This window comes from Pristiophorus japonicus, unplaced genomic scaffold (genome assembly GCF_044704955.1).
Source record: "Pristiophorus japonicus isolate sPriJap1 unplaced genomic scaffold, sPriJap1.hap1 HAP1_SCAFFOLD_464, whole genome shotgun sequence".
NCBI classification, from domain to species: Eukaryota; Metazoa; Chordata; class Chondrichthyes; family Pristiophoridae; genus Pristiophorus; species Pristiophorus japonicus.
In genome coordinates, this window is record NW_027254368.1 from 46,014 (window position 1) to 73,915 (window position 27,902).

The 27,902-nt window shown below is 49.5% G+C and overlaps 1 long non-coding RNA gene across 1 annotated transcript; it reads right to left on the reverse strand.

Annotated features, from left to right (window-relative positions):
• Nucleotides 1-1,133: 1,133 nt before the first annotated feature.
• LOC139252402 (uncharacterized) lies at nt 1,134-27,453 on the reverse strand. Its single transcript, XR_011591469.1, has 2 exons — nt 27,366-27,453; nt 1,134-2,205 (listed from the first exon to the last, which is right to left on the reverse strand). It is a non-coding gene; the product is annotated as an uncharacterized lncRNA (long non-coding RNA).
• Nucleotides 27,454-27,902: the final 449 nt, after the last annotated feature.

Sequence of the window (27,902 nt, forward strand, 5' to 3'; positions counted from 1 at the left end):
GCATCTTGGGCCGTTTTACTATGTTAAAGCCGCCCTATAAATAAAAGTTATTAATAATAATAAAAACTGTTGCACACGACTGCTCCGTGCAACACTCTCCACCCCAGATCCCCAGTGGTGCAGGGAAGGACCCCTGCGTAGAGAGCCCTCCATTGGGGACCCCCGCCTCCGCTGGACAGCAAGATAACCCACCATTGCGACTGAGACTGGGCAATGAACAAAATTCATCAATCAATGTCACAGAAACCCGAGTGCCCGGGTTCTCAGCCCTGGGGCCAAGTACGCTGGCCGCCACTTTTCCATCACAAACTCGCACCTTAGGCCTGGCCCAGTCTGGCTCAGTCACTAAATGCTTTCCAACTATGATTCTAACTCTGATGGAAAGCTATGAGGCCTCATTTTATTGTGACCCCTATCAGAGAGGCTTTTAATGCCTTTAATAAACTGGCAAGATTTTTATTTTAAAAATTGGAACGTGGTGAAAAACGCCACTAGCGCTGCCTCAAAACTCACCGAGAAATCCACTTCATCAGCGCCCCTGTCACAGGACTCAATATCCACCCCCTCCACCTCTGGTGCACTGTGTCTGCAGTATGTACCCTCTTACAAAATGACCATGGTCAGGTCGTGTGGAGTCAAAGGTCAGGTAACAGAATGGATGGAAATATGGCAACAAACTGCCCTCAACTCCAACAAATGATTTCTGTTTTGCAGCCATCTTTCCATCCATTCTGCTGCCTGGCCCTTCACTCCACGCGGCCTGACCTTGGTCATCTTGTAGATTTTACATACTGTTGTGGACAGCAAGCTGGTTACAAAACAGGAAACAGAGTAGGGATTAAGTGTAGCTACTCAGACTGGCAATAGGCGGGAGGTGGTGTTCCACGGGATCGGTGCTGGGACCACTGTTCTGGCAATAGGTGGGAGGTGGTCTTCCACAGGGGTCGGTGCTGGGACCACTGTTCTGGCAATAGGTGGGAGGTGGTGTCCCACAGGGATCGGTGCTGGGACCACTGTTGTTCACCATTTACATAAAGGATTTGGACTCGGGAATCAGAAGTACAATTTCCACATTCTTAGATGACAAAAATTGGAAAGTAGAGTTAAGACTGTGACAAAATGCAAGACATTAATAAGTTTCAGAATGCGTGTGTAATTGGGAAATGAATTTCAGTACAGATCAGTGTGAGGTGGTGTGTTTTGGTAGGAAGAATAAGGAGGCCACATTCTATTTGGAAAATAAGAGTCTAAATGGGGCAGAGGAGCAAAGGGATCGAGGGGTACAGATACACAAATCACTGAAAGTAGTGACGCGGGTTAATACGGCCATTTAAAACAGCAAACAAAGCACTGAGGTTCATTTCTAAAGGAGCCTTCTGTTCCGTGCCCAGGAGCTCTGAACCATGGAAGAGAGCGGCTGGGACTCATTTCTTACACACCTCAAGATTAACCCGCACGGCGACTTTGCTGTCAGTGAAGAGAGACGAGAAAGACCAAAGTGCCGTTTTTCCCTCTCAGTGTGGCCCTGAAGGATTGTGTCCAGGCTGAGGTTCTGTTCCCGCTGAACGATCCTCTGTCAGAATGAACATGGTTCAGTCCTGCTTGTAATGAAGAGCAGCAAAAACAGCAGAATCCATCCTCTGCAGTCACTTGTGAACTCTCTGGTGTGCCAGCAGGCTGGATGAACGAGTGAATCCCTTCCCACACTCCGAGCAGGTGAACGGCCTCTCCCCAGTGTGAGTGCGCTGGTGTACAGTGAGTTTAGATGATCGCCTGAACCCAGTCCCGCAGTGAGAGCACCTGAACGGTCTCTCTCCACTGTGAACACGTTGATGGCAGCTCAGTTCCCCGGAACTTTTATAGCATTTCCTGCAGTCCGGGCATTTAAAAGGTCTCTCCCCAGTGTGAACTCGTTAGTGTATCAGAAGGTTGCTTGAGTGAGTGAATCTTTTCCCACACTCGGAGCAGGTGAACGGCCTCTCCCCAGTGTGACTGCGCTTGTGCCTTGATAGGCCAGAGATTCGGCTGAAGCCACGTCCACACACACAACACGTGTACACTTTCTCCCCACCGTCAACGGTGCTTTTTACTTCCATATTGAGAGGCCGATGATATTCAGGTCCCGATGAATCGAGTGACTCTGTCAGATCTTGATGCAGTCTGCGATTTGAGCTTCCCGTCTGCAAATCCGCCCCTTCTAATACCCTGTAAAATTAATTTAAAACAGGAAAAAGGGAGTGTGAGAGAGAACCCACAAAGAGGCAGGTTAGAAAATTGAACTTAATGAATCTGCTAATTTGTGGGGCCGGCACTCGAACAAAGTGACCATGAAAGCGGCCGGATTGTCGTAAAAACCCAACTGGTTCACTAATGTCTAACTCTGGCTGGGTTCAGTTCGACACTCACTGGTTCCCCTCTCTCTCCTTCCCCACCCTACAGCCCAATCATTGATAATCCCCTTCCCCACCCTACAGCCCAGTCATTGATAATCCCCTTCCCCACTCTACTGCCCAGTCATTGATAATCTCCTTCCCCACCCTACAGCCCAGTCATTGATAATCTCCTTCCCCACCCTACAGCCCAATCATTCATAATCCCCTTCCCCACCCTACAGCCCAGTCATTGATAATCTCCTTCCCCACCCTACAGCCCAGTCATTGATAATCCCCTTCCCCACCCTACAGCCCAATCATTGATAATCCCCTTCCTCACCCTACAGCCCAATCATTCGGAATCCCCTTTCCCACCCGACAGCCCAATCATTGATAATCCCCTTCCTCACCCTACAGCCCAATCATTGATAATCCCCTTCCCCACCCTACAGCCCAATCATTGATAATCCCCTTCCCCACCCTACAGCCCAATCATTGATAATCCCCTTCCTCACCCTACAGCCCAATCATTGATAATCCCGTTCCTCACCCTACAGCCCAATCATTGATAATCCCCTTCCTCACCCTACAGCCCAGTCATTGATAATCCCCTTCCTCACCCAACAGCCCAGTCATTGATAATCCCCTTCCCCATCCTACAGCCCAATCATTGATAATCCCCTTCCTCACCCTACAGCCCAATCATTGATAATCCCCTTCCTCACCCTACAGCCCAATCATTGATAATCCCCTTCCCCATCCAACAGCCCAATCATTGATAATCCCCTTCCTCACCCTACAGCCCAGTCATTGATAATCCCCTTCCCCATCCAACAGCCCAATCATTGATAATCCCCTTCCTCACCCTACAACCCAGTCATTGATAATCCCCTTCCTCACCCTACAGCCCAGTCATTGATAATCCCCTTCCCCACCCTGCCGCCCAATCATTGATAATCCCCTTCTCCACTCTGCAGCCCAGTCATTGATAATCCCCTTCCCCACCCGACAGCCCAATCATTGATAATCCCCTTCTCCACTCTACAGCCCAGTCATTGATAATCCCCTTCCCCACCCTACAGCCCAGTCATTGATAATCCCCTTCCTCACCCGACAGCCCAATCATTGATAATCCCCTTCCCCACCCTACAGCCCAATCATTGATAATCCCCTTCCCCACCCTACACCCCAGTCATTGATAATCCCCTTCCTCACCCTACAGCCCAATCATTGATAATCCCCTTCCCCACACTACAGCCCAGTCATTGATAATCCCCTTCCTCACCCTACAGCCCAGTCATTGATAATCCCCTTCCTCACCCAACAGCCCAGTCATTGATAATCCCCTTCCCCACCCTACAGCCCAGTCATTGATAATCCTCTTCCCCACCCAACAGCTCAGTCATTGATAATCACCTTCTCCACTCTACAGCCCAGTCATTGATAATCCCCTTCCCCACCCTACAGCCCAATCATTGATAATCCCCTTCCTCACCCTACAGCCCAATCATTGATAATCCTCTTCTCCACTCTACAGCCCAGTCATTGATAATCCCCTTCCCCACCCTACAGCCCAGTCATTGATAATCCCCTTCCTCACCCTACAGCCCAATTATTGATAATCCTCTTCTCCACTCTACAGCCCAGTCATTGATAATCCCCTTCCCCACCCTGCCGCCCAATCATTGATAATCCCCTTCTCCACTCTGCAGCCCAGTCATTGATAATCCCCTTCCCCACCCGACAGCCCAATCATTGATAATCCCCTTCTCCACTCTACAGCCCAGTCATTGATAATCCCCTTCCCCACCCTACAGCCCAGTCATTGATAATCCCCTTCCTCACCCGACAGCCCAATCATTGATAATCCCCTTCCCCACCCTACAGCCCAATCATTGATAATCCCCTTCCCCACCCTACACCCCAGTCATTGATAATCCCCTTCCTCACCCTACAGCCCAATCATTGATAATCCCCTTCCCCACACTACAGCCCAGTCATTGATAATCCCCTTCCTCACCCTACAGCCCAGTCATTGATAATCCCCTTCCTCACCCAACAGCCCAGTCATTGATAATCCCCTTCCCCACCCTACAGCCCAGTCATTGATAATCCTCTTCCCCACCCAACAGCTCAGTCATTGATAATCACCTTCTCCACTCTACAGCCCAGTCATTGATAATCCCCTTCCCCACCCTACAGCCCAATCATTGATAATCCCCTTCCTCACCCTACAGCCCAATCATTGATAATCCTCTTCTCCACTCTACAGCCCAGTCATTGATAATCCCCTTCCCCACCCTACAGCCCAGTCATTGATAATCCCCTTCCTCACCCTACAGCCCAATTATTGATAATCCCCTTCTCCACTCTACAGCCCAGTCATTCATAATCCCCTTCCTCACCCTACAGCCCAGTCATTGATAATCCCCTTCCCCACCCTACAGCCCAATCATTGATAATCCCCTTCTCACCCTACAGCCCAATGATTGATAATCCCCTTCCCCACCCTACAGCCCAGTCATTGATAATCCCCTTCCCCATCCTACAGCCCAGTCATTGATAATCCCCTTCCTCACCCTACAGCCCAGTCATTGATAATCCCCTTCCTCACCCTACAGCCCAATCATTGATAATCCCCTTCCTCACCCTACAGCCCAATCATTGATAATCCCCTTCCCCATCCAACAGCCCAATCATTGATAATCCCCTTCCTCACCCTACAGCCCAGTCATTGATAATCCCCTTCCCCATGCTACAGCCCAGTCATTGATAATCCCCTTCCCCACGTTACAGCCCAGTCATTGATAATCCCCTTCCCCACCCTACAGCCCAATCATTGATAATCCCCTTCCTCACCCTACAACCCAGTCATTGATAATCTCCTTCTCCACTCTGCAGCCCAGTCATTGATAATCCCCTTCCCCACCCTACAGCCCAATCATTGATAATCCCCTTCTCCATCCTACAGCCCAGTCATTGATAATCCCCTTCCTCACCCTACAGCCCAGTCATTGATAATCCCCTTCCTCACCCTACAGCCCAATCATTGATAATCCCCTTCCTCACCCTACAGCCCAATCATTGATAATCCCCTTCCTCACCCTACAGCCCAGTCATTGATAATCCCCTTCCCCATGCTACAGCCCAGTCATTGATAATCCCCTTCCCCACCCTACAGCCCAATCATTGATAATCCCCTTCCTCACCCTACAGCCCAGTCATTGATAATCCCCTTCCTCACCCTACAACCCAGTCATTGATAATCCCCTTCCTCACCCTACAGCCCAATCATTGATAATCCCCTTCCCCACCCTACAGCCCAATCATTGATAATCCCCTTCCCCACCCTACAGCCCAGTCATTGATAATCCCCTTCCCCACCCTACAGCCCAGTCATTGATAATCCCCTTCCTCACCCTACAGCCCAGTCATTGATAATCCCCTTCCTCACCCTACAGTAAAATCATTGATAATCCCCTTCCCCACCCTACAGCCAGTCATTGATAATCCCCTTCCCCACCCTACAGCCCAATCATTGATAATCCTCTTCTCCACTCTACAGCCCAGTCATTGATAATCCCCTTCCCCACCCTACAGCCCAGTCATTGATAATCCCCTTCCTCACCCTACAGCCCAATTATTGATAATCCCCTTCTCCACTCTACAGCCCAGTCATTCATAATCCCCTTCCTCACCCTACAGCCCAGTCATTGATAATCCCCTTCCCCACCCTACAGCCCAATCATTGATAATCCCCTTCTCACCCTACAGCCCAATCATTGATAATCCCCTTCCTCACCCTACAGCCCAATCATTGATAATCCCCTTCCCCATCCTACAGCCCAGTCATTAATAATCCCCTTCCTCACCCTACAGCCCAGTCATTGATAATCCCGTTCCTCACCCTACAGCCCAATCATTGATAATCCACTTCCCCACCCTACAGCCCAGTCATTGATAATCCCCTTCCCCATGCTACAGCCCAGTCATTGATAATCCCCTTCCCCACGTTACAGCCCAGTCATTGATAATCCCCTTCCCCACCCTACAGCCCAATCATTGATAATCCCCTTCCTCACCCTACAACCCAGTCATTGATAATCCCCTTCCTCACCCTACAGTAAAATCATTGATAATCCCCTTCCCCACCCTACAGCCCAGTCATTGATAATCCCCTTCCCCACCCTACAGCCCAATCATTGATAATCTCCTTCTCCACTCTGCAGCCCAGTCATTGATAATCCCCTTCCCCACCCTACAGCCCAATCATTGATAATCCCCTTCTCCACTCTACAGCCCAGTCATTGATAATCCCCTTGCCCACCCTACAGCCCAATCATTGATAATCTCCTTCCTCACCCTACAGCCCAATCATTGATAATCCCCTTCTCCACTCTACAGCCCAGTCATTGATAATCCCCTTCCCCACCCTACAGCCCAATCATTGATAATCCCCTTCCTCACCCTACAGCCCAGTCATTGATAATCCCCTTCCTCACCCTACAACCCAGTCATTGATAATCCCCTTCCTCACCCTACAGCCCAATCATTGATAATCCCCTTCCCCACCCTACAGCCCAGTCATTGATAATCCCCTTCCCCACCCTACAGCCCAGTCATTGATAATCCCCTTCCTCACCCTTCAGCCCAGTCATTGATAATCCCCTTCCTCACCCTACAGTAAAATCATTGATAATCCCCTTCCCCACCCTACAGCCCAGTCATTGATAATCCCCTTCCCCACCCTACAGCCCAATCATTGATAATCTCCTTCTCCACTCTGCAGCCCAGTCATTGATAATCCCCTTCCCCATCCTACAGCCCAGTCATTGATAATCCACTATCGAAACCCTACAGCCCAGTCATTGATAATCCCCTTCCCCATCCTGCAGCCCAGTTATTGATAATCCCCTTCCTTACCCTACAGCCCAATCAATGATAATCCCCTTCTCCACTCTGCAGCCCAGTCATTGATAATCCCCTTCCCCACCCTACAGCCCAATCATTGATAATCCCCTTCCTCACCCGACAGCTCAGTCATTGATAATCCCCTTCCCCATCCTACAGCCCAATCATTGATAATCCCTTTCCCCATCCTACAACCCAATCATTGATAATCACCTTCTCCACTCTACAGCCCAGTCATTGATAATCCCCTTCCCCACCCTACAGCCCAATCATTGATAATCCCCTTCCTCACCCTACAGCTCAGTCATTGATAATCCCCTTCCCCATCCTACAGCCCAATCATTGATAATCCCCTTCCTCACCCTACAGCCCAATCATTGAAAATCCGCTTCTCCACTCTACAGCCTAGTCATTGATAATCCCCTTCCCCACCCTACAGCCCAATCATTGATAATCCCCTTCCTCACCCTACAGCCCAATCATTGATAATCCCCTTCCCCATCCTACAGCCCAGTCATTGATAACCCCCTATCGAAACCCTACAGCCCAGTCATTGATAATCCCCTTCTCCATCCTACAGCCCAATCATTGATAATCCCCTTCTCCACTCTACAGCCCAGTCATTGATAATCCCCTTCCTCACCCTACAGCCCAGTCATTGATAATCCCCTTCCCCACCATACAGCCCAATCATTGATAATCCCCTTCTCCACTCTGCAGCCCAGTCATTGATAATCCCCTTCCTCACCCTACAGCCCAGTCATTGATAATCCCCTTCCCCACCATACAGCCCAATCATCGATAATCCCCTTCTCCACTCTGCAGCCCAGTCATTGATAATCCCTTTCCCCATCCTACAGCCCAATCATTGATAATCCCCTTCTCCACTCTGCAGCCCAGTCATTGATAATCCCCTTCCTCACCCTACAGCCCAATCATTGATAATCTCCTTCCCCATCCGACAGCCCAGTCATTGATAATCCCCTTGCTCACCCTACAGCCCAATCATTGATAATCCCCTTCCCCACCCTACAGCCCAGTCATTGATAATCCCCTTCCCCACCCTACAGCCCAGTCATTGATAATCCCCTTCCTCACCCTACAGCCCAGTCATTGATAATCCCCTTCCTCACCCTACAGCCCAATCATTGATAATCCCCTTCCCCACCCTACAGCCCAGTCATTGATAATCCCCTTCCCCATCCTACAGCCCAGTCATTGATAATCCCCTTCCTCACCCTACAGCCCAGTCATTGATAATCCCCTTCTCCACTCTGCAGCCCAGTCATTGATAATCCCTTTCCCCATCCTACAGCCCAATCATTGATAATCCCCTTCTCCACTCTGCAGCCCAGTCATTGATAATCCCCTTCCTCACCCTACAGCCCAATCATTGATAATCCCCTTCCTTACCCTACAGCCCAATCATTGATAATCCCCTTCTCCACTCTACAGCCCAGTCATTGATAATCCCCTTCCCCACCCTACAGCCCAATCATTGATAATCCCCTTCCTCACCCTACAGCTCAGTCATTGATAATCCCCTTCCCCATCCTGCAGCCCAATCATTGATAATCCCTTTCCCCATCCTACAGCCTAATCATTGATAATCCCCTTCCCCACCCTACAGCCCAGTCATTGATAATCCCCTTCCCCACCCTACAGCCCAGTCATTGATAATCCCCTTCCCCACCCTACAGCCCTGTCATTGATAATCCCCTTCCTCACGCTACAGCCCAGTCATTGATAATCCCCTTCCTCACGCTACAGCCCAGTCATTGATAATCCCCTTCCCCATCCTACAGCCCAGTCATTAATAATCCCCTTCCTCACCCTACAGCCCAGTCATTGATAATCCCGTTCCTCAACCTACAGCCCAATCATTGATAATCCACTTCCCCACGCTACAGCCCAATCATTGATAATCCACTTCCTCACGCTACAGCCCAATGATTGATAATCCTCTTCCCCACCCTACAGCCCAGTCATTGATAATCCCCTTCCCCACCCTACAGCCCAGTCATTGATAATCCCCTTCCCCACCCTACAACCCAATCATTGATAATCCCCTTCCTCACCCTACAGCCCAGTCATTGATAATCCCGTTCCTCACCCTACAGCCCAATCATTGATAATCCACTTCCCCACCCTACAGCCCAATCATTGATAATCCACTTCCTCACGCTACAGCCCAATGATTGATAATCCCCTTCCCCACCCTACAGCCCAGTCATTGATAATCCCCTTCCCCACCCTACAGCCCAGTCATTGATAATCCCCTTCCCCACCCTACAACCCAATCATTGATAATCCCCTTCCTCACCCTACAGCCCAATCATTGATAATCCCCTTCCTCACCTTACAGCCCAATCATTGATAATCCCCTTCCCCATCCAACAGCCCAATCATTGATAATCCCCTTCCTCACCCTACAGCCCAGTCATTGATAATCCCCTTCCCCATGCTACAGCCCAGTCATTGATAATCCCCTTCCCCACGTTACAGCCCAGTCATTGATAATCCCCTTCCCCACCCTACAGCCCAATCATTGATAATCCCCTTCCTCACCCTACAACCCAGTCATTGATAATCCCCTTCCTCACCCTACAGTAAAATCATTGATAATCCCCTTCCCCACCCTACAGCCCAGTCATTGATAATCCCCTTCCCCACCCTACAGCCCAATCATTGATAATCTCCTTCTCCACTCTGCAGCCCAGTCATTGATAATCCCCTTCCCCACCCTACAGCCCAATCATTGATAATCCCCTTCTCCACTCTGCAGCCCAGTCATTGATAATCCCCTTGCCCACCCTACAGCCCAATCATTGATAATCCCCTTCCTCACCCTACAGCCCAATCATTGATAATCCCCTTCTCCACTCTACAGCCCAGTCATTGATAATCCCCTTCCCCACCCTACAGCCCAATCATTGATAATCCCCTTCCTCACCCTACAGCCCAGTCATTGATAATCCCCTTCCTCACCCTACAACCCAGTCATTGATAATCCCCTTCCTCACCCTACAGCCCAATCATTGATAATCCCCTTCCCCACCCTACAGCCCAGTCATTGATAATCCCCTTCCCCACCCTACAGCCCAGTCATTGATAATCCCCTTCCTCACCCTACAGCCCAGTCATTGATAATCCCCTTCCTCACCCTACAGTAAAATCATTGATAATCCCCTTCCCCACCCTACAGCCCAGTCATTGATAATCCCCTTCCCCACCCTACAGCCCAATCATTGATAATCCTCTTCTCCACTCTACAGCCCAGTCATTGATAATCCCCTTCCCCACCCTACAGCCCAGTCATTGATAATCCCCTTCCTCACCCTACAGCCCAATTATTGATAATCCCCTTCTCCACTCTACAGCCCAGTCATTCATAATCCCCTTCCTCACCCTACAGCCCAGTCATTGATAATCCCCTTCCCCACCCGACAGCCCAATCATTGATAATCCCCTTCCCCACCCGACAGCCCAATCATTGATAATCCCCTTCTCACCCTACAGCCCAATCATTGATAATCCCCTTCCCCACCCTACAGCCCAATCATTGATAATCCCCTTCCCCATCCTACAGCCCAGTCATTAATAATCCCCTTCCCCACCCTACAGCCCAATCATTGATAATCCCCTTCCTCACGCTACAGCCCAATGATTGATAATCCCCTTCCCCACCCTACAGCCCAGTCATTGATAATCCCCTTCCCCACCCTACAGCCCAGTCATTGATAATCCCCTTCCTCACCCTACAGCCCAGTCATTGATAATCCCCTTCCTCACCCTACAGCCCAATCATTGATAATCCCCTTCCTCACCCTACAGCCCAATCATTGATAATCCCCTTCCCCATCCAACAGCCCAATCATTGATAATCCCCTTCCTCACCCTACAGCCCAATCATTGATAATCCCCTTCCCCACCCTACAGCCCAGTCATTGATAATCCCCTTCCCCACCCTACAGCCCAGTCATTGATAATCCCCTTCCTCACCCTACAGCCCAGTCATTGATAATCCCCTTCCTCACCCTACAGTAAAATCATTGATAATCCCCTTCCCCACCCTACAGCCCAGTCATTGATAATCCCCTTCCCCACCCTACAGCCCAATCATTGATAATCCTCTTCTCCACTCTACAGCCCAGTCATTGATAATCCCCTTCCCCACCCTACAGCCCAGTCATTGATAATCCCCTTCCTCACCCTACAGCCCAATTATTGATAATCCCCTTCTCCACTCTACAGCCCAGTCATTCATAATCCCCTTCCTCACCCTACAGCCCAGTCATTGATAATCCCCTTCCCCACCCTACAGCCCAATCATTGATAATCCCCTTCTCACCCTACAGCCCAATCATTGATAATCCCCTTCCCCATCCTACAGCCCAATTATTGATAATCCCCTTCTCCACTCTACAGCCCAGTCATTGATAATTCTCTTCTCCACTCTACAGCCCAGTCATTGATAATCCCCTTCCCCACCCTACAGCCCAGTCATTGATAATCCCCTTCCTCACCCTACAGCCCAATTATTGATAATCCCCTTCTCCACTCTACAGCCCAGTCATTCATAATCCCCTTCTTCACCCTACAGCCCAGTCATTGATAATCCCCTTCTCACCCTACAGCCCAATCATTGATAATCCCCTTCCCCACCCTGCAGCCCAATCATTGATAATCCCCTTCCCCATCCTACAGCCCAGTCATTAATAATCCCCTTCCTCACCCTACAGCCCATTTATTGATAATCCCGTTCCTCACCCTACAGCCCAATCATTGATAATCCACTTCCCCACCCTACAGCCCAATCATTGATAATCCCCTTCCTCACGCTACAGCCCAATGATTGATAATCCCCTTCCCCACCCTACAGCCCAGTCATTGATAATCCCCTTCCCCACCCTACAGCCCAGTCATTGATAATCCCCTTCCTCACCCTACAGCCCAGTCATTGATAATCCCCTTCCCCATCCAACAGCCCAATCATTGATAATCCCCTTCCTCACCCTACAGCCCAGTCATTGATAATCCCCTTCCCCATGCTACAGCCCAGTCATTGATAATCCCCTTCCCCACGTTACAGCCCAGTCATTGATAATCCCCTTCCCCACCCTACAGCCCAATCATTGATAATCCCCTTCCTCACCCTACAACCCAGTCATTGATAATCCCCTTCCTCACCCTACAGTAAAATCATTGATAATCCCCTTCCCCACCCTACAGCCCAGTCATTGATAATCCCCTTCCCCACCCTACAGCCCAATCATTGATAATCTCCTTCTCCACTCTGCAGCCCAGTCATTGATAATCCCCTTCCCCACCCTACAGCCCAATCATTGATAATCCCCTTCTCCACTCTACAGCCCAGTCATTGATAATCGCCTTGCCCACCCTACAGCCCAATCATTGATAATCCCCTTCCTCACCCTACAGCCCAATCATTGATAATCCCCTTCTCCACTCTACAGCCCAGTCATTGATAATCCCCTTCCCCACCCTACAGCCCAATCATTGATAATCCCCTTCCTCACCCTACAGCCCAGTCATTGATAATCCCCTTCCTCACCCTACAACCCAGTCATTGATAATCCCCTTCCTCACCCTACAGCCCAATCATTGATAATCCCCTTCCCCACCCTACAGCCCAGTCATTGATAATCCCCTTCCCCACCCTACAGCCCAGTCATTGATAATCCCCTTCCTCACCCTACAGCCCAGTCATTGATAATCCCCTTCCTCACCCTACAGTAAAATCATTGATAATCCCCTTCCCCACCCTACAGCCCAGTCATTGATAATCCCCTTCCCCACCCTACAGCCCAATCATTGATAATCTCCTTCTCCACTCTGCAGCCCAGTCATTGATAATCCCCTTCCCCATCCTACAGCCCAGTCATTGATAATCCACTATCGAAACCCGACAGCCCAGTCATTGATAATCCCCTTCCCCATCCTGCAGCCCAGTTATTGATAATCCCCTTCCTTACCCTACAGCCCAATCAATGATAATCCCCTTCTCCACTCTGCAGCCCAGTCATTGATAATCCCCTTCCCCACCCTACAGCCCAATCATTGATAATCCCCTTCCTCACCCGACAGCTCAGTCATTGATAATCCCCTTCCCCATCCTACAGCCCAATCATTGATAATCCCCTTCCTCACCCTACAGCCCAATCATTGATAATCCGCTTCTCCACTCTACAGCCTAGTCATTGATAATCCCCTTCCCCACCCTACAGCCCAATCATTGATAATCTCCTTCCCCATCCTACAGCCCAATCATTGATAATCTCCTTCCCCATCCTACAGCCCAGTCATTGATAATCCCCTTGCTCACCCTACAGCCCAATCATTGATAATCCCCTTCCCCACCCTACAGCCCAGTCATTGATAATCCCCTTCCCCACCCTACAGCCCAGTCATTGATAATCCCCTTCCTCACCCTACAGCCCAGTCATTGATAATCCCCTTCCTCACCCTACAGCCCAATCATTGATAATCCCCTTCCCCACCCTACAGCCCAGTCATTGATAATCCCCTTCCCCATCCTACAGCCCAGTCATTGATAATCCCCTTCCTCACCCTACAGCCCAGTCATTGATAATCCCCTTCCTCACCTTACAGCCCAATCATTGATAATCCCCTTCCCCATCCTACAGCCCAGTCATTGATAATCCCCTATCGAAACCCTACAGCCCAGTCATTGATAATCCCCTTCCCCACCCTACAGCCCAGTCATTGATAATCCCCTTCCCCACCCTACAGCCCAGTCATTGATAATCCCCTTCCCCACCCTACAGCCCTGTCATTGATAATCCCCTTCCTCACGCTACAGCCCAGTCATTGATAATCCCCTTCCTCACGCTACAGCCCAGTCATTGATAATCCCCTTCCCCATCCTACAGCCCAGTCATTAATAATCCCCTTCCTCACCCTACAGCCCAGTCATTGATAATCCCGTTCCTCACCCTACAGCCCAATCATTGATAATCCACTTCCCCACCCTACAGCCCAATCATTGATAATCCACTTCCTCACGCTACAGCCCAATGATTGATAATCCCCTTCCCCACCCTACAGCCCAGTCATTGATAATCCCCTTCCCCACCCTACAGCCCAGTCATTGATAATCCCCTTCCCCACCCTACAACCCAATCATTGATAATCCCCTTCCTCACCCTACAGCCCAGTCATTGATAATCCCCTTCCTCACCCTACAGCCCAGTCATTGATAATCCCCTTCCTCACCCTACAGCCCAATCATTGATAATCCCCTTCCTCACCTTACAGCCCAATCATTGATAATCCCCTTCCCCATCCAACAGCCCAATCATTGATAATCCCCTTCCTCACCCTACAGCCCAGTCATTGATAATCCCCTTCCCCATGCTACAGCCCAGTCATTGATAATCCCCTTCCCCACGTTACAGCCCAGTCATTGATAATCCCCTTCCCCACCCTACAACCCAGTCATTGATAATCCCCTTCCTCACCCTACAGTAAAATCATTGATAATCCCCTTCCCCACCCTACAGCCCAGTCATTGATAATCCCCTTCCCCACCCTACAGCCCAATCATTGATAATCCCCTTCCCCACGTTACAGCCCAATCATTGATAATCCCCTTCCTCACCCTACAACCCAGTCATTGATAATCCCCTTCCTCACCCTACAGTAAAATCATTGATAATCCCCTTCCCCACCCTACAGCCCAGTCATTGATAATCCCCTTCCCCACCCTACAGCCCAATCATTGATAATCTCCTTCTCCACTCTGCAGCCCAGTCATTGATAATCCCCTTCCCCACCCTACAGCCCAGTCATTGATAATCCCCTTCCCCACCCTACAGCCCAATCATTGATAATCTCCTTCTCCACTCTGCAGCCCAGTCATTGATAATCCCCTTCCCCATCCTACAGCCCAGTCATTGATAATCCACTATCGAAACCCGACAGCCCAGTCATTGATAATCCCCTTCCCCATCCTGCAGCCCAGTTATTGATAATCCCCTTCCTTACCCTGCAGCCCAATCAATGATAATCCCCTTCTCCACTCTGCAGCCCAGTCATTGATAATCCCCTTCCCCACCCTACAGCCCAATCATTGATAATCCCCTTCCTCACCCGACAGCTCAGTCATTGATAATCCCCTTCCCCATCCTACAGCCCAATCATTGATAATCCCCTTCCTCACGCTACAGCCCAATCATTGATAATCTCCTTCCCCATCCTACAGCCCAATCATTGATAATCCCCTTGCTCACCCTACAGCCCAATCATTGATAATCCCCTTCCCCACCCTACAGCCCAGTCATTGATAATCCCCTTCCCCACCCTACAGCCCAGTCATTGATAATCCCCTTCCTCACCCTACAGCCCAGTCATTGATAATCCCCTTCCTCACCCTACAGCCCAATCATTGATAATCCCCTTCCCCACCCTACAGCCCAGTCATTGATAATCCCCTTCCCCATCCTACAGCCCAGTCATTGATAATCCCCTTCCTCACCCTACAGCCCAATCATTGATAATCCCCTTCCCCACCCTACAGCCCAGTCATTGATAATCCCCTATCGAAACCCTACAGCCCAGTCATTGATAATCCCCTTCCCCATCCTACAGCCCAGTTATTGATAATCCCCTTCCTCACCCTACAGCCCAATCATTGATAATCCCCTTCCTCACCTTACAGCCCAATCATTGATAATCCCCTTGCCCACCCTACAGCCCAATCATTGATAATCCCCTTCCTCACCCTACAGCCCAATCATTGATAATCCCCTTCTCCACTCTACAGCCCAGTCATTGATAATCCCCTTCCCCACCCTACAGCCCAATCATTGATAATCCCCTTCCTCACCCTACAGCCCAGTCATTGATAATCCCCTTCCTCACCCTACAACCCAGTCATTGATAATCCCCTTCCTCACCCTACAGCCCAATCATTGATAATCCCCTTCCCCACCCTACAGCCCAGTCATTGATAATCCCCTTCCCCACCCTACAGCCCAGTCATTGATAATCCCCTTCTTCACCCTACAGCCCAGTCATTGATAATCCCCTTCCTCACCCTACAGTAAAATCATTGATAATCCCCTTCCCCACCCTACAGCCCAGTCATTGATAATCCCCTTCCCCACCCTACAGCCCAATCATTGATAATCTCCTTCTCCACTCTGCAGCCCAGTCATTGATAATCCCCTTCCCCATCCTACAGCCCAGTCATTGATAATCCACTATCGAAACCCTACAGCCCAGTCATTGATAATCCCCTTCCCCATCCTGCAGCCCAGTTATTGATAATCCCCTTCCTTACCCTACAGCCCAATCAATGATAATCCCCTTCTCCACTCTGCAGCCCAGTCATTGATAATCCCCTTCCCCACCCTACAGCTCAGTCATTGATAATCCCCTTCCTCACCCGACAGCTCAGTCATTGATAATCCCCTTCCCCATCCTACAGCCCAATCATTGATAATCCCATTCCTCACGCTACAGCCCAATCATTGATAATCTCCTTCCCCATCCTACAGCCCAGTCATTGATAATCCCCTTGCTCACCCTACAGCCCAATCATTGATAATCCCCTTCCCCACCCTACAGCCCAGTCATTGATAATCCCCTTCCCCACCCTACAGCCCAGTCATTGATAATCCCCTTCCTCACCCTACAGCCCAGTCATTGATAATCCCCTTCCTCACCCTACAGCCCAATCATTGATAATCCCCTTCCCCACCCTACAGCCCAGTCATTGATAATCCCCTTCCCCATCCTACAGCCCAGTCATTGATAATCCCCTTCCTCACCCTACAGCCCAGTCATTGATAATCCCCTTCCTCACCCTAAAGCCCAATCATTGATAATCCCCTTCTCCATCCTACAGCCCAGTCATTGATAATCCCCTTCCCCAATCATTGATAATCCCTTTCCCCATCCTACAGCCTAATCATTGATAATCCCCTTCCCCACCCTACAGCCCAGTCATTGATAATCCCCTTCCCCACCCTACAGCCCAGTCATTGATAATCCCCTTCCCCACCCGACAGCCCTGTCATTGATAATCCCCTTCCTCACGCTACAGCCCAGTCATTGATAATCCCCTTCCTCACGCTACAGCCCAGTCATTGATAATCCCCTTCCTCAAGCTACAACCCAGTCATTGATAATCCCCTTCCCCATCCTACAGCCCAGTCATTGATAATCCCCTTCCTCACCCTACAGCCCAGTCATTGATAATCCCCTTCCTCACCCTACAGCCCAATCATTGATAATCCCCTTCCCCACCCTACAGCCCAATCATTGATAATCCCCTTCCCCACCCTACAGCCCAGTCATTGATAATCCCCTTCCAAACCCTACAGCCCAATCATTGATAATCCCCTTCTCCACCATACAGCCCAATCATTGATAATCCCCTTCTCCACTCTGCAGCCCAGTCATTGATAATCCCCTTCCTTACCCTACAGCCCAATCATTGATAATCCCCTTCCTCACCCTACAGCCCAGTCATTGATAATCCCCTTCCTCACCCTACAGCCCAATCATTGATAATCCCCTTCCCCACCCTACAGCCCAATCATTGATAATCCCCTTCCCCACCCTACAGCCCAGTCATTGATAATCCCCTTCCTCACCCTACAGCCCAGTCATTGATAATCCCTTTCCCCACCATACAGCCCAATCATTGATAATCCCCTTCTCCACTCTACAGCCCAATCATTGATAATCCCCTTCCTTACCCTACAGGCCAATCATTGATAATCCCCTTCCTCACCCTACAGCTCAGTCATTGATAATCCCCTTCCCCATCCTACAGCCCAATCATTGATAATCCCTTTCCCCATCCTACAGCCCAATCATTGATAATCCCCTTCTCCACTCTACAGCCCAGTCATTGATAATCCCCTTCCTTACCCTACAGCCCAATCATTGATAATCCCCTTCCTCACCCTACAGCCCAATCATTGATAATTCCCTTCCTCACCCTACAGCCCAATCATTGATAATCCCCTTCTCCACTCTACAGCCCAGTCATTGATAATCCCCTTCCCCACCCTACAGCCCAATCATTGATAATCCCCTTCCTCACCCTACAGCTCAGTCATTGATAATCCCCTTCCCCATCCTACAGCCCAATCATTGATAATCCCTTTCCCCATCCTACAGCCCAATCATTGATAATCCCCTTCTCCACTCTACAGCCCAGTCATTGATAATCCCCTTCCTCACCCTGCAGCCCAGTCACTGATAATCCCCTTCCTCACCCTACAGCCCAATCATTGATAATCCCCTTCCTCACCCTACAGCCCAATCATTGATAATCCCCTTCTCCACTCTACAGCCCAGTCATTGATAATCCCCTTCCCCACCCTACAGCCCAATCATTGATAATCCCCTTCCTCACGCTACAGCCCAGTCATTGATAATCCCCTTCCTCACGCTACAGCCCAGTCATTGATAATCCCCTTCCTCACGCTACAGCCCAGTCATTGATAATCCCCTTCCTCACGCTACAGCCCAGTCATTGATAATCCCCTTCCTCACGCTACAACCCAGTCATTGATAATCCCCTTCTCCACTCTACAGCCCAATCATTGATAATCCCCTTCCCCATCCTACAGCCCAGTCATTGATAATCCCCTATCGAAACCCTACAGCCCAGTCATTGATAATCCCCTTCCCCATCCTACAGCCCAGTTATTGATAATCCCCTTCCCCACCCTACAGCCCAGTCATTGATAATCCCCTTCCCCAGCCTACAGCCCAGTCATTGATAATCCCCTTCCCCACCCTACAGCCCAGTCATTGATAATCCCCTTCCACACCCTACAGCCCAATCATTGATAATCCCATTCTCCACTCTACAGCCCAGTCATTGATAATCCCCTTCCTCACCCTACAGCCCAGTCATTGATAATCCCCTTCCCCACCATACAGCCCAATCATTGATAATCCCCTTCTCCACTCTGCAGCCCAGTCATTGATAATCCCCTTCCTCACCCTACAGCCCAGTCATTGATCATCCCCTTCCCCACCATACAGCCCAATCATTGATAATCCCCTTCTCCACTCTGCAGCCCAGTCATTGATAATCCCTTTCCCCATCCTACAGCCCAATCATTGATAATCCCCTTCTCCACTCTACAGCCCAATCATTGATAATCGCCTTCCTTACCCTGCAGCCCAATCATTGATAATCCCTTTCCCCATCCTACAGCCCAGTCATTGATAATCCCCTTCCCCACCCTACAGCCCAATCATTGATAATCCCCTTCCTCACCCTACAGCCCAATCATTGATAATCCCCTTCCTCACCCTACAGTCCAATTATTGATAATCCCGTTCCTCACCCTACAGCCCAATCATTGATAATCCCCTTCCTCACCCTACAGCCTAATCATTGATAATCCCCTTCCCCACCCTGCAGCCCAGTCATTGATAATCCCCTTCCCCACCCTACAGCCCTGTCATTGATAATCCCCTTCCTCACGCTACAGCCCAGTCATTTATAATCCCCTTCCTCACGCTACAGCCCAGTCATTGATAATCCCCTTCCTCACGCTACAGCCCAGTCATTGATAATCCCCTTCCTCACGCTACAACCCAGTCATTGATCATCCCCTTTCCCACCCTACAGCCCAGTCATTGATAATCCCCTTCCCCACCCTACAGCCCAGTCATTAATAATCCCCTTCCCCATCCTACAGTCCAATCATTGATAATCCCCTTCCTCACGCTACAGCCCAGTCATTGATAATCCCCTTCCCCACCCTACAGCCCAGTCATTGATAATCCCCTTCCTCACCCTACAGTCCAATTATTGATAATCCCGTTCCTCACCCTACAGCCCAATCATTGATAATCCCCTTCCTCACCCTACAGCCTAATCATTGATAATCCCCTTCCCCACCCTACAGCCCAGTCATTGATAATCCCCTTCCTCACCCTACAGCCCAGTCATTGATAATCCCCTTCCCCACCCTACAGCCCTGTCATTGATAATCCCCTTCCTCACGCTACAGCCCAGTCATTGATAATCCCCTTCCTCACGCTACAGCCCAGTCATTGATAATCCCCTTCCTCACGCTACAGCCCAGTCATTGATAATCCCCTTCCTCACGCTACAGCCCAGTCATTGATAATCCCCTTCCCCACCCTACAGCCCAGTCATTAATAATCCCCTTCCCCATCCTACAGTCCAATCATTGATAATCCCCTTCCTCACGCTACAGCCCAGTCATTGATAATCCCCTTCCCCACCCTACAGCCCAGTCATTGATAATCCCCTTCCCCACCCTGCAGCCCAATCATTGATAATCCCCTTCCTCACCCTACAGCCCAGTCATTGATAATCCCCTTCCTCACCCTACAGCCCAATCATTGATAATCCCCTCCCCCCCCCCCACTACCCAAAACACGGTAACAACATCCCCCCCAGTGCCCAAAACACGGCAACACACACACACACACCCCATGTGCCCAATGTCCGTGTGTGAACCTCGACAGTGAGTGTCGACAGCTATTATTAGGAGCATAGGAATAGGAATAGGCCATTCAGCCCCTTGAGCCTGTTCCGCCATTCAATTAGATCAGTATTTTAACTCCGTCTACCTGCCTTGGTTCCATCGCCATTAATACCCTTGCCTAAGGAAATCTATCTATCTCAGTTTTGGAATTTTCAATTGGCCCCCAGCCTCCGTTTTATGGGGAACAGAGTTCCAGATTTCCACTAGGCTTTAAGAGCATAAGAAATAGGAGCAGGAATGGGTTAAACAGTCCCTCGAGCCTGCTCCACCATTCAATAAGATCATGGCTGATGGGATGGCAGGACTTACATATGAAGAAAGACTGGATCAACTAGGCTTATATTCACTGGAATTTAGAAGAATGAGAGGCGATCTTATAGAAACATATAAAATTCTGACGGGACTGGACAGGTCAAATGCAGGAAGAATGTTCCCGATGTTGGAGAAGTTCAGAACCAGGGTTCACAGTCTAAGGATAAGGGGTAAGCCTATAGGACCGAGATGAGGAGAAACTTCTTCACTCAGAGAATTGTGAACCTGTGGAATTCTCTACCACAGAAAGTTGTTGAGGCCAGTTCGTTCGATATATTCAAAAGGGAGTTTGATGTGGCTCTTACAGCTAAAGGGATTGAGGGGTATGGAGAGAAAGCAGGAATGGAATACTGAAGTTGCATGATCAGCCATGATCATATTGAATGGTGGTGCAGACTCAAAGGGCCGAATGGCGACTCCTGCTCCTACTTTCTATGTTTCTATGTTTCTACCTCAGCTCCACTTTCCCGCACTATCCCCGTATCCCTTGATTTCTTTAGTGTCCAAACATCTATCGATCTCAGCCCTGAATACACTCAACGACTGAGCATCCACAGCTCTTTGGGGCAGAGAATTCCAAAGATTCACAACCCTTTGAGTGAAGACATTTCTCCTCATCTCAGTCCTAAATGGCCGTCCGTTATCCTGAGACTGTGACCCCTAGTTCCAGACTCTCCAACAAAGAGAAACAGCCAATCAGCATTTGTGTGAGGAAGTGCTTCCTGACATCACCCTGAACGGCCTGGCTCTGATTTTAAGGTTGTGACCCCTTGTTGTGGACTCCCTCACCAGAGGAAATAGTTTCTCTCCATCCACCCTATCAACTGCTTTAATCTTAAACACCTCAATTAGATCAACACTTAATCTTCTATATTTGTCATAATTTACAAACGTCATCACTAAGTACAGGACCATGGAATCACTGAAGTTTATAGCATTGAAGGAGGCCATTCAGCCCATCGTGTCTGTGCCGGCCGACAAAGAGCTATCCAGCCTAATCCCACTTTTCAGCTCTTGGTCCGTGGCCTTGTAGGTCACGGCACTTCAAATGCATATCCAAGTTTGTTTTAAATGCTATGAGTGTTTCTGCCTCTACCACCCTTTCAGGCGGCGAGTTCCAGACCCCCACCACCCTCTGGGTGAAGAGCTTTCCCCTCTAAACCTCCTACCACTTTAAATCTATGCCCCTGGTTGTTGACCCTCTGCTAAGGGGAATAGGTCCTTCCTATCCACTCTATCCAGGCCCCTCATAATTTAATACACCTCAATTAGGTCTCCTCTCTCAACCACCTCCCTTCCAAAAAAAAACCCAGCCTATCCAATCTTTCCTCATAGCTAAAATTCTCCAGTCCAGGCAACATCCTCCAAAGCACTTATCGTTTTGAAAATTATTGCGTGTAGAGGCCTATAAAAAGGCCCAGCGTCCGTGAATCGTCGGGAGTTCGTGGTGCATCGGCGAGAGGCTCGGGAGGTGTGTGGGGAGGCAGCGCTTGTGCAGCTACAGGGAGGCAAAAAAGTAGAAAGAAATCGAAAGGTGATGTCACAGCCAAAGGGGTAAGTGATTGGCTGGTGATTGGTAAGTAATTTTTTTTTCTTTATCAGTAAGTAATCTTTTAACATTGTTGTTGCTCAATTAAGTTAATCTAAGGATTAAGTCATGGCAGGAGAGCTCGGACACGTGTTATGCTCCTCCTGTACTATGTGGGAACTCTGACGCTTCCAGTGTCCCTGACGACTACGTGTGCGGGAAGTGCATCTACCTGCAGCTCCTGATGGACCGCATTGCGGCACTGGAGCTGCGGGTGGATGAACTCTGGAGCATCCACGATGCTGAGAATGGCGTGAATAGCATGTTTAGCGAGTTGGTCACACCGCAGGTAAAGGGTACACAGCCAGATAGGGAACGGGTGACCAACAGGAAGAGCAGTGCAAGGAAGGTAGTGCAGGGGTCCCCTGCGGTCATCCCCCTGCAAAACAGATACACCGCTTTGGGTGCTGTTGAGGGGGATGACTCATCAGGGAAAGGCAAGTTCATGGCACTGTGGGTGGCTCTGCTGCAGAGGAGCGCAGGAAAAAGAGTGGGAGAGCAATAGTGATAGGGGATTCAATTGTAAGGGGAATAGATAGGCGTTTCTGCGGCTGCAACCGAGACTCCAGGATGGTATGTTGCCTCCCTGGTGCAAGGGTCAAGGATGTCTCGAAGCGGGTGCAGGACATTCTGAAAAGGGAGGGTGAACAGCCAGTTGTCGTGGTGCATATAGGTACCAACGATATAGGTAAAAGACGGGATGAGGTCCTATGAGACGAATTTAGGGAGCTAGGAGCTAAATTAAAAAGTAGGACCTCAAAAGTCGTAATCTCAGGATTGCTACCAGTGCCACGTGCTCGTCAGAGTAGGAATTGCAGGATAGCTCAGATGAATACGTGGCTTGAGGAGTGAAGGGAGAGATTCAAATTCCTGGGACATTGGAACCGGTTCTGGGGGAGGTGGGACCAGTACAAACCGGACGGTCTGCACCTGGGCAGGACCGGAACCAATGTCCGAGGGGGAGTGTTTGCTCGTGCTGTTGGGGAGGAGTTAAACTAATATGGCAGGGGGATGGGAACCTATGCAGGGAGACAGAGGAAAATAAAAGGGAGACAGAGGCAAAAGATAGAAAGAAGAATAATAAAAGTGGAGGGCAGAGAAATCCAAGGCAAAAAACAAAAGGGCCACATTACAGCAAAATTCTAAAGGGGCAAAGTGTGTTAAAAAGACAAGCCTGAAGGCTCTATACCTCAATGCGAGGAGTATTCGGAATAAGGTGGACGAATTAACTGTGCAGATAGCAGTTAACGGATATGATGTAATTGGCATCACAGAGACATGGCTCCAGGGTGACCAAGGCTAGGAACTCAACATCCAGGGGTATTCAACATTTAGGAAGGATAGACAGAAAGGAAAAGGAGGTGGGGTGGCGTTGCTGGTTAAAGAGGAAATTAATGCAATAGTAAGGAAGGACATTGGCTTGGATGATGTGGAATCGGTATGGGTGGAGCTACGGAATACCAAAGGGCACAAAACGCTGGTGGGAGTTGTGTACAGGCCACGAACCATTAGTAGTGAGGTTGGCGACAGCATCAAACAAGAAATAAGGGATGTGTGCAATAAAGATACAGCAGTTATCATGGGCGACTTTAATTTACATATAGATTGGGCTAACCAAACTGCTAGCAATGCGGTGGAGGAGGATTTCCTGGAGTGTACTAGGGATAGTTTTATTGACCAATCTGTCAAGGAACCAACTCGAGAGCAGGCCATCCTGGACTGGGTGATGTGTTATGAGAAGGGACTAATTAGCGATCTTGTTGTGCGAGGCCCCTTGGGGAAGAGTGACCATAATATGGTAGAATTCTTTATTAAGATGGAGAGTGACACAGTTAATTCAGAGACTAGGGTCCTGAACTTAAGGAAAGCTAACTTCGATGGCATGAGGCGTGAATTGGCTAGAATAGACTGGCAAATGATACTTAAAGGGTTGACGGTGGATAGGCAATGGCAAACATTTATAGATACATGGATGAACTTCAACAATTGTACATCCCTGTCTGGAATAAAAATAAAACGGGGAAGGTGGCTCAACTTTGGCAAACAAGGGAAATTAAGGATAGTATTAGATCCAAGGAAGAGACATATCAATTGGCCAGAAAAAGTAGCAAACCTTAGAACTGGGAGAAATTTAAAATTCAGCAGAGGAGGACAAAGGGTTTAATTAGGAGGGGGACAATAGAGTACGAGAGGAAGCTTGCCGGGAACATAAAAACTGACTGCAAAAGCTTCTATAGATATGTGAAGAGAAAAAGATTAGTGAAGACAAACGTAGGTCCCTTGCAGTCGGACTCAGGTGAATTTATAATAGGGAACAAAGAAATGGCAGACCAATTGAACAAATCCTTTAGTTCTGTCTTCACGAAGGAAGACACAAATAACCTTCTGGATGTACTAGGGGATCAAGGGTCTAGTGAGGAGGAGGAACTGAAAGATATCCTTATTATGCGGGAAATTGTGTTGCGGAAATTGATGGGATTGAAGGCCGATAAATCCCCGGGGCCTGATTGTCTGCATCCCAGAGTACTTAAGGAAGTGGCCCTAGAAATAATGGATGCATTGGTGATTATTTTCCAACAGTCTATCGACTCTGGATCAGTTCCTATGGACTGGAGGGGAGATAATGTAACACCACTTTTTAAAAAAGGAGGGAGAGAAAACAGGTAATTATAAGCCGGTTAGCCTGACATCAGTAGTAGGAAAAATGTTGGAATCAATTATTGAGGATGAAATAGCAGCGCATTTGGAAAGCAGCGACAGGATCGGTCCAAGTCAGCATGGATTTATGAAAGGGAAATCATGCTTGACAAATCTTCTGGAATTTTTTGAGGATGTAACTACTAGAGTGGACAAGGGAGAACCAGTGCATGTGGTGTATTTAGACTTTCAAAATGCCTTTGATAAGGTCCCACATAAGAGATTGATGTGCAAAATCAAAGCACATGGTATTGGGGGCAATGTACTGGCGTGGATAGAGAATTGGTTGGCAGACAGGATGCAGAGTCGGGATAAACGGGTCCTTTTCGGAATGGGAGCCAGTGACTAGTGGAGTGCCGCAGGGCTCAGTGCTGGGACCCCAGCTCTTTACAATATACATAAATGATTTGGATGAAGGAATTCAGTGTAATATCTCCAAGTTTTCAGATGACACTAAACTGGGTGGTAGTGTGAGCTGTGAGGAGGATGCTAAGAGGCTGCAGGGTGATTTGGACAGGTTAGGTGAGTGGGCAAATGCATGGCAGATGCAGTATAATGTGGATAAATGTGAGGTTATTCACTTTGGTGGCAAAAACACAAAGGCAGATTATCATCTGAATGGTGGCAGATTAGGAAAAGGGGAAGTGCAATGGGACCTGGGTGTCATGGTTCATCAGTCATTGAAAGTTGGCATGCAGGTACAGCAGGCAGTAAAGAAGGCAAATGGTATGTGGCCTTCATAGCTAGGGGATTTGAGTATAGGAGCAGGGAGGTCTTACTGCAATTGTACAGGGCCTTGGTGAGGTCTCACCTGGAATATTGTGTTCAGTTTTGGTCTCCTAATCTGAGTAAGGACGTTCTTGCTATTGAGGGAGTACAGCGAAGGTCCACCAGACTGATTTCAGGGATGGCAGGACTGACATATGAGGAGAGACTGGCTCAACTGGGACTTTATACACTGGAGTTGAGAAGGATGAGAGGGGATCTCATAGAAACGTGTAAGATTCTGACGGGACGGGACAGGTTAGATGCGGGAAGAACGTTCCCGATGTTGGGGAAGTCCAGAACCAGGGGATACAGTCTAAGGATAAGGGGTAGGCCATTTAGGACTTAGATGAGGAGAAACTTCTTCACTCAGAGTTGTTAACCTGTGGAATTCTCTACCGCAGAGAGTTGTTGATGCCAGTTCATTGGATATATTCAAGAGGGAGATAGATATGGCCCTTACGGCTAAAGGGATCAAGGGGTATAGAGAGAAAGCAGGAAAGAGGTACTGAGGTGAATGATCAGCCATGATCTTATTGAATGGTGGTGCAGGCTCGAAGGGCCGAATGGCCGACTCCTGCACCTATTTTCTGTTATTATTGATGAACTTTTCAAAAGTGTGGTGCCCAGAATTGAGCCCAACCCTCAATATCTGAGGTCGAACTAGTGACTGATAAAGGTTGACCATAATGAGCTTGTTGTTGTGCTCTATACTGCTATTAATACTTTAACAGATTGATCAGCTGATCCTGCCCCTCACAGATTTGTGGTCACCTTTAAATTGGACCATTTGGTTTAGAATGCCTCCCATTTCTCTCCTGCTTCCAGAATGCATTTAGTGGGGTGTCCCTGGGAGCCTGAGGCCCTGTCCCCACGGGCGGGCGGGACAACCCCGGGCTCAGCCTCTGGCCTGTTATTTTTTTTTGAAATTCGTAGCCAATCGTTCCAATTCTTTGTCAAATCACAAACGCCAGAGGTCACCTTGCACACATCAAGGATCACTCTGCGCCAATGCTCTTAGCCAAAAGGCCTAGAGCCACTGCACCGTTCCTGGAAGTACTGCAATACCAGGTTCGTGCCATGGAGGTGGATGGGTCAGGTCCCCCACACACCTCCGTGGAGGTGGATGGGTCAAGCCACCCCACCCACCTCCTGGGCCCGATACCAGGTGTTTATGTCACTCACCAGCCCCACTCGCGGCTCCAATTCCTGCCCCGCGCCGACAACCCACCGTCTCGTGTCCCGCATCATCCGGGCTCCACCAACTGTCGCCGTCGCCGCCGCCGCCCGCGCACGCTCAGTGTGGGAGATCCGGGCTCAGCCCCGCCCACTGGGGGGGGGGGGGATGGTGGACGCAAGCTCCGCCCCTCGCACACTCCAATTGCTTGGAGGACCAATCGCCTGCTCGGTCCTCCAACCCCGCCCCCTGCTCTTCCTATTGGCCCGGAGCTGCCGTCAATCACCCGGGCAGCGTGAGTTGAGCATGCGCGGTGGGGCGGCTGTGTCTGAGGCAGCGGCTGAGAGATGGGCGGAGGGAGGGAGCGGGTTAATAAACCCCGGGGGGCCGCGGGCTTCACACACACCGAGTGCGGGCCCAGGCCCCGCCGTCCCGCCCGAGAGACAACACTCCGCATTATCCGCCTCACACACACCCGCTGTGGGCCTCCGGCCTTTCCCCGGGCGGGGGGCAGCTGCGGGGCTTTCTCCCGGTGACAGGCCCCC